This window comes from Cetorhinus maximus, chromosome 6 (genome assembly GCF_964194155.1).
Source record: "Cetorhinus maximus chromosome 6, sCetMax3.hap1.1, whole genome shotgun sequence".
NCBI classification, from domain to species: Eukaryota; Metazoa; Chordata; class Chondrichthyes; order Lamniformes; family Cetorhinidae; genus Cetorhinus; species Cetorhinus maximus.
This window is the reverse complement of record NC_135884.1, coordinates 265,385-273,787: the sequence shown is the minus strand read 5'-3', so window position 1 is coordinate 273,787 and position 8,403 is coordinate 265,385.

Here is an 8,403-nt window from a genome sequence, read left to right as displayed (position 1 = left end):
CATATTTATTATGATGCCTTTGTTAGAGGTGCCAATTATTTTTCGCTTAATTAGAAGCAAAATACTGCTCTTGCTGGAAATCTGAAAGAAAAAACAGAAAATGCTGGAAAATCTCAGAAGGTGTGGCAGCATCTGTGACGAGAGAAACCGAGTTAATGTTTCGAGTCCATATGACTCTTCTTCAGAGTTGAAGAGTGGTAGAAATGTGATGGATTTTATACTGTTGAAAGTGGGCAGGGGGATGGAGCAAAATAGAACGTCAAGGGATAGGTGGGAGCTCAGGAGAGATTTGACAAAGATGTCATGGGCACAAGACAAAGGGAGTGTTAATGGTAGCGTCTTGTGTCCATGACATCTTTGTCAAATCTCTCCTGAGCTCCCACCTATCCCTTAACCTTCTATTTTGCTCCATCTGCTTCACTCCCTCCTCCCCACCTCAATAAAATCCATCACATTTCTACCTCTCTTCAGCTCTGAAGAAGTGTCATACTTATTTTTTTGCTTAATGTTCTGTCTAAAAACATACATGCTGTTTGGGAGTTGGGGAGGTGGGGGTGTGGTGTGCTATAAACTACCCCCATCAGCATTTGCTGACTCTTGCTATTCTTAATCTCTACCCACTCACTGGATACAATCACTACTATGTGTTTGTGTGACACTAACTGAGCACAATCGAGTGGCACTGTCGCTACCAGAAGACTTCAGTAAAAAAATGGATTCAAGAACTGGGCTTGCTCAGTAGCCATGAGCACAGTACACAATAAGGAACTTGTTTCTGGGTCACTTTCTGGACTCTGCACCCTGCATTCAATGTTTCCAGTCCCAAGCTGGAATCTTCACACTGCCAAAACATTTCAATTACCTCTGCTTCAAAACATTTCAACCTGGTTTGACACTAAAAACAAATAGATGTTTACAGCACAGAGCAGTCCCAAAACTAATCCCACTGCCCTGCTCTCTCTCCATAGCCCTGTATCAATCCCAAACCAATCTCACCACTCCACTCTCTCCCCATTGCCCTGTATAAACCCCAAAATAATCCCACTGTTCCATTCTCTCCCCAAAACCCTGTATCAATCCCAAACTAATCCCACTGCCCCACTCTCTCCCCATAGCCCTGTATCAATCCCCAAACTAATCTCACTGCCCCACTCTCTCCCCATAGCCCTGTATCAATCCCCAAACTAATCTCACTGCCCCACTCTCTCCCCATTGCCCTGTATAAACCCCAAAATAATCCCACTATCCCATTCTCTCCCCAAAACCCTGTATCAATCCCAAACTAATCCCACAACCCCACTCTCTCCCCTTGGCCTGTACCAATCCCAAATGAACCCCACTCTCTCCCCATAGCCTTGTATCATTCCCAAATTAATCTCACTGTCCTGTTCTCTCCTCAGACCCCTGTATCAATCCAAAAGTAATCTCACTGCTGTCTTAGGGTCTAAGTTTGGACCCAAACAGGTTTATGAAAAACTTTCAAAATGTTGCAAAGTACAATACTCTTTGGCAGTATAAACATTCCCTCAGGCTCCGCACAGCCAATTCTTTAAATTTAGAACATACCTTTATATAAATTGTTAAGTAGGACAGCTCCTGTGATGCTCACAGTGCTGGTGTGATGCTGTGTTCCATTTACATTGCTCACTTTGACATGATATATATTATTAACACAGGTGTCAAAGAGGAGGAACATAGCCAGGTTTTCACACATCATCGCTTCCTATCTCTGCACAGGTGCAAATTGGGAAAGGGGATAACACAGAGCTGCATCACTGTGACCTTTCCGAAAGGGAGCTGATTTTAGGACCTTAACCCATTTTAAAACTCTGCACAAGTTCATTTAGCAGCTCATTCACACCGAGCTTTTGGTGTCTGTTGATTAGCTGAGGCTATGGAACATGAGCAACAGATGTACTCTTTCCATGTATTTTAACAATCAATGCCAAATTAGGACAATGTTCTGCTTCTGTCATCATTTAATGGAATGATATATATTTTAAAATTCCCCTAATCCCAATGTCCTTGCAGAAATTCAGGTCATGAGAAATAATAAGTAGTTTGTATATTACATCAAAATAGGCATTCTTGTAAATCACCACCAAATAATTAGCATTTATAATTTCACAAGTTGAATGGCTCCTCAGAGTTGAAGCTTGTCACTTACAAATAAGGGCGAATCATCTCATTCGCCTGCCACGCCATCACCTCGCCGCTTCATCATGTCAAGCGCCATGTTTAAAGTCCAGCTGTGCGCACACATCTGTGCTTCCAGCCCACGACTACTGCAAGGAAGGTGTCCACGAAAGGCAAAAAGACTGCAGCCCCCAGGTTTATTGACGCGTCACTGGAATGCCATTTTGATGCCGTGCAGACCTGCCATGATGTCCTCTACCCCCACTATGGCCACAGGAAGGGCAGTGGCATCACCAATCCAGCATAGCAGGTGGTGGTCAGTGCCAATGCTGCACTGAAGATGTTGGCCATCCAATGCAGATAGAGGATGAATGATCTCATCTGTGCAGCCAGATATGGCAACCATGTCATCACTCTAAACTCACACACTCAAGCCCATCACACACTCACTGCCAGCTCAAGGGACATCACCACCCATTCTCTCACACACACCCTCACATCTCCATCTGGCCTCATCTCCTCTGGAGGCTGCCTCCTCAGCCCTCACCATCTTGAGGCAACTTTCACAGTTCAACATGTGCCCCCCCCACACCCTGGGATACCCTCCTTCCCCAGTACAGCCCTCACCCTGCAGCCTCTTCCCTTGCCTGAGGCCACTTCTCCCCCTTTCCCAAGCAAGACCTAACCCTGCAGCTATTGAAAAGCCACCCACATATGGCTGATTTGGTAGGTAGAGTCCTACCCGTGAGTCCTCCTAACAGTGATGCGGTGCTGACTGTGAAGCCTGGCACTGAGACCCCGAGTGCTGCCCGAAGCAGGATAGACAAACAAACCTCAAAGTCCCGAGTGAAGGGAAGTCCACCAGGTGCATGTCACTTATGTGTTTTTGTGAAACACATCGGCGTGTTTTGCTGCCGACGCGGTCGGATGATCCAGCAGTGGGGGGATGAGTCCGGTGGGCTGGCCTTATAATGATATGCTAACGTATTACAATGAGGTTCCCAACATCCGATGGCGGGACACACGGCCCACCATTGGCGGGCTGAGCACAAGATCGCAAACTGGGTTTCCGACGTCGTGAAACCGATCGCGCCATATTGTCCGCTCACGCCATTAGCGGGCACGGAAAATCTGGCCCAAGCCTTTGATCGCTTGAAGAAGCAACCTGAGGCAAGTCAAAGCCCCACACAAATGCTTGCGATACATGTGATGCCAGAATGGGCTTGAGGGACTGAATGGCCTACTCCCGTTCCCATATTGGGGATTTTTCACGAGTACAGCCCCTTCCTGTCGACACACCAGCAGAATTAGAAGTTCTAGGTTCAATTTATTAACACAAATTATTTTTTCCATGTGCAAGAGAGGGGAATAAAACTATTCTGTTCTTCATCACCATAATCTTCATGGAAAGGTAAAGGGATAAACCCTGCAACTACAGGCCGCAGCCTAATGTTAGTGATGGGGAAACTTTTAGGGACAAAAATTATCATTTGGAAAAAGCTGGGTTAAAAAATGACAGCCAATCAGAGTCCACTTGCCAACCAGTCAGCACTCTCTTATCGTACAGTATAAATTACATTGGCATTCTTGCCAATTGTCATGGTGAGTGCAACATGAAAAGCAAATGTCTCTTTTTTCAGCAAAACTCAAGAGTTTAAAGCGGTTGCAGGACAGGCTTGTTCACATTTAGTCAGGGTGATAATAGTGGATGGTGTGAAGTGTGCTAAGATTTCATTGTTTAATACTATGTTTATTAGAATAAAAGCAAAATACTATGGATGCTGCAAATTTGAAATAAAAACAGTAAATGCTGGAAAAACCCAGCAGGTCTGGCAGCATCTGTGGAGAGAGAAACAGAGTTAACGTTTCCAAGTTGAATATGAGTTTTTTTGGAGCTGGAGGGTAGAAATGTGGTGGGTTTTTATGCCATTGAAAGGGGGAGGATGGACAAAAGGGAAGTTCTGGGATAGGGTAGAGGGCGGGAGAGATTAAATGACAAAGATTTCATGGAACAAAAGGCAAAGGTTTGTAATGATTGTAGTAAAGAGACAAGCATTTGTCCAGAGTTAGTGTCAATGGCAGAATAATGAACAGCTCTGTATGAAAGAAAAACATGCAAAACAAGATTCAAAACGGCACATGGCAAATAAAACAGAATCAAAATGGAGGACAGAGATCATGGTCTGAAGCTGTCGAACTCAATGCTGAGACCAGAAGGCTGTTTAAAAGTGCCTTATCGAAAGATGATGCGCACTGTTCCTCAAGCTTGCGTCGAGCTTCGATGGAATGCTGTAGCAAGCCGAGAACAGATATACCAGCATGAGAGCAATGGCATCAGCCACAAGGCTGGGGTCATGTTTGCGAGCTGAGCGGAAGTGTTGAACAAAGCAGCCGCCCATTCTTCCTTTTGTCTCTCCAGAGAAGAATACTAAACTGAAAGAAGTCCATGTAAACCACTGTTTCACGTGGAAGGAGTGTTTGGGGCCTTTGACGGTGAGGAGGGAGGAGGTATACGGGCAGGTGTTCCACTTCTTAGGATGTTTTAAAATTTACTCGTTCATGGAATATGGGCGTCGCTGGCTAGACCAGCATTTATTGGCCATTCCTAATTACCCTTGAGAAGGTTATGGTCAGCTGCCTTCTTGAACCGCTATAGGGACACCCACAGTGCTGTTAGGGAGGGAGTTTCAGGATTTTGACCCAGTGACAGTGAAGGAACGGCGATATATTTCCAAGTCAGGATGGTGAGTGGCTTGGAGGGGAACCTCCAGTTGGTGGTGTTCCTATGTGTCTTGTCCTTCTAGGTGGTAGAGGTCATGGGTTTGGAAGGTGCTGTCAAAGGAGCCTTGGTGAGTTGCTACAGTGTATCCTGTGGATGGTACACACTTTTGCCACCGTGCATCAGTGGTGGAGGGAGTGAATGTCAAAGGTGGTGGATAGCGTGTCATGGGGTGCAACTGCATGGGAAGGTGCCGTGGGAAGGTGAGGAGCTGTTGGGGGTGACTGAGTGGATCAGGGTGTCACAGAGGGAAAGGTCCCAATGGAATGCTGACAGGGGAGGAGAGGGGAAGGTGTGTTTGGTGTTTTTATTTTATTCATTCATGGGGTGTGGCTTTACTGGCTGCGCCAGCATTTAATGTCCATCCCTAGTTGCCCTTGAGAAGGTGGTGGTGAGCTGCCTTCTTGAACCGCTGCAGTCCATGTGGTGTAGGTACACCCACAGTGCTGTTAGGGAGGGAGTTCCAGGATTTTGATCCAGCGACTGCGAAGGAACGGCGATATATTTCCAAGTCAGGATGGTGAGTGATTGGCTGGGAATTTCCAGGTGCTTCTGTTCCCATCTATCTGCTGCCCTTGTCCTTCAGACAAGGGGTAGGGGTCGTGGGTTTGGAAGGTGCTGTGTAAGGAGCCTTGGTGAATTCCTGCAGCGCATCTTATAGATGGTACACACTGCTGCTACTGTGCGTCGATGGTGGGGGGAGTAAATGTTTGCGGATGGGGTGCCAATCAAGTGGGGCTGCTTTGCCCTGGATGGTGTCAAGCTTCTCAAGTGTTGTTGAAGCTGTATTCATCCAGGCAAGTGGAGAGTATTTCATCACACTCCTGACTTGTGCCTTGTAGATGGTGGACAGGCTTTGGGGAGTCAGGAGGTGAGTTACTCGCTGTTGAATTCCTAGCCTCTGACCTGCTCTTGTAGCCACAGTATTTATATGGTTAGTCCAGTTCAGTTTCTGGTCAATGTTTCAGGATGTTGATAGTTGGGGATTCAGTGATAGCAATGTGGTTGAACGTCAAGGGGCGATGGTTAGATTCTCTTTTGTTGGATATGGTCATTGTCTGACACTTGTGTGGCATGAATGTTACTTGCCACTTGTCAGCCCAAGCCTGGATATTGTCCAGCTTTTGCTGCATTTGGACATGGACTGCTTCAGTATCTGAGGAGTTGCGAATGGTGCTGAACATTGTGCAATTATCAGCGAACATCCCCACTGCTGACCGTATGATAGAAGGAAGGTCATTGATGAAGCAGCTGAAGATGGTTGGGCTGAGGGCACTGCCCTGAGGAATTCCTGCAGTGATGTCCTGGAGCTGAGATAACTGACCTGCAACAACCACAACCATCTTCCTTTGTGCTAGGTATGACTCCAACCAGTGGAGAGTTTTCCCCCTGATTCCCATTGACTCCAGTTTTGCTAGGGCTCCTTGATGTCACACTCGGTCAAATGCAGCCTTGATGTCAAGGGCAGTCACTCTCACCTACGTGGTGGCATTATATTGGAGATGGTGAAATGGTGGAGGATGATCCTTAGAATGTGGAGGGTTGAAAGTGAGGACATGGGGAATCCTATCCAGCTCTGGGACTGAAAGGAAGAGGTGAAAACAGAAGTGCGGGTAATAGATTGAACACAGTTGAGGGCCCTATCAACCACAGTGGGGGGCGGGGGATTGGAATCCTTGGTTGAGGGAAAAGGAAGACATATCAGGAGTGTTGATGTAGAAGGTTGCATCAACAAAACAGGTGTGATGGAGACTGAGGAGCTGTGAGAATGGAATGTTGTCCTTACTGGAAGCGGGATGTGAGGAAATGTAGTCGAGGTAACTCGGGGGAGTCGATGGGCTTATAATGAATACTCGTGGACAGTCTATCCCTGGAAATAGAGACAAAGAAGTCTAGGAAAGGAAAAGAAGTGTCAGAGATGGACCACGTGAAGGTGAGAGAAGGGTGAAAATTGGAAGCAAAGTTGATTAATTTTCCAGTTCTGCGCAAGAGCAGGAAATGGCACCAATACAATCACCAATTTACCAGAAAAAAAGAGTTGAGTGAGGGGGACTGAGTAGGATTGGAACAAGAAATGTTCTACGCACCCCACAGAAAGACAGGCATTAACTAGGACTCATGCAGGTACCCAAAGCAACACCTTTTGTATGGAGGAAATCAGACAAATCAAAGGAGAAATTGTTCAATGAGAGAACAAGTTCAGCCAGATGGAGGTGGGTGGCAGTGGATGGTGACTGGTTGGGCCATGTTCAAGGAAGAATTGGAGAACTCTCAGACCGTCTTGGTGGAGGATGGAGTTGTAGAGACATTGGACACCCATAGTGAAGAGGAGGCGGTTCAATGCAGAAAACTGGACATTGTTGAAATTATGTAGGGCATCAGAAGAGTGTAGGTGGGTGTAGGTGGGAAGAGACTTAACAAGGGGTAAAAAAAAATCATAATAGGAAGAATATGTTCAGTGTGGCAGGAACAGGCTGAAATGATGGGAATGCCAGGTCAGTCGTGCTTGTGGATTTTGGGAAGGAGGTAGAGTCGGCTGTACAGAGTTGGGGGGAAGGAAGATTTCCCAAGGAGATGAGGTCAATAACAGTCCTGGAAACAATGGCTTGATGTTCGATAGTGAGGTGATGGTCCAAGGGGAGGTAGGAAGCAGTGTCGGAGAGTCGGCCTGCAGCTGTTGCAAGGTAGAGGTCAGTACGCTAGACAACATCAGCATCACTCTAGTCAGCAAGCTTGATAACAAAGTTAGGGTTAGATCTGAGAGGAAGGAACGCAGGAAGTTCAGAGGGGGGCAGGTTAGAGTGAGAAATGGAGATGGCTGATGTCAGACTGACTGTTCTCAATGAAAAGATCCAGAGCAGGTAAGAGGCGCGAGGGAGGAGTCCAGATGGAGGGAGAAGACTTGAGGCAGTTGAAAGGGTCAACAGGTCAGGAGCAAGACTTCTGGCCAAAGAATGAGCACGGAAGCGAAGCCAATGGAAGAGGAACCTCAATATTGTACCGAGCTTACAGTTCATTGCCTGGGGGCAAAGCGGAGTCCTTTGCTTAACCGCCCTTTTTGTTAACTTTTCACACTCGGGGCCCCCTCACTCTCTCCGCCGGTGATGAGGCCCAGGCCCCGCCCCCTCTCTCTCTCTCTCTCTCTCCTTCCGCCGGCGGTGAAGCGGCGGCCGGGCCTTGTCTGAGCCGGACTCAGGCTGAGAGCGGGCGGCCTGGAGCCGGGCGCCGGGGCGTCGGGTTGCGATGCGATCCCATGAGGCGCTGAGGAGCGCGGTCAGACTGACTTCATACAGCGCCGGGCTGCAGGTGCGGGGAGGCCGGGGGGGTCGGTGTCGCCATGGAAACCGGGACCGGAGCACAGCATCAAGATCCACCCCCCTCCCCTCCACCACCTCCTCCAACCCCCCGCCCCCATCCCCCCCTCCATCCCCCGCCCCCATCCCCCGCCCCCATCCCCCCCCCTATCCCCCCCCCCTCGCCCCCATCCC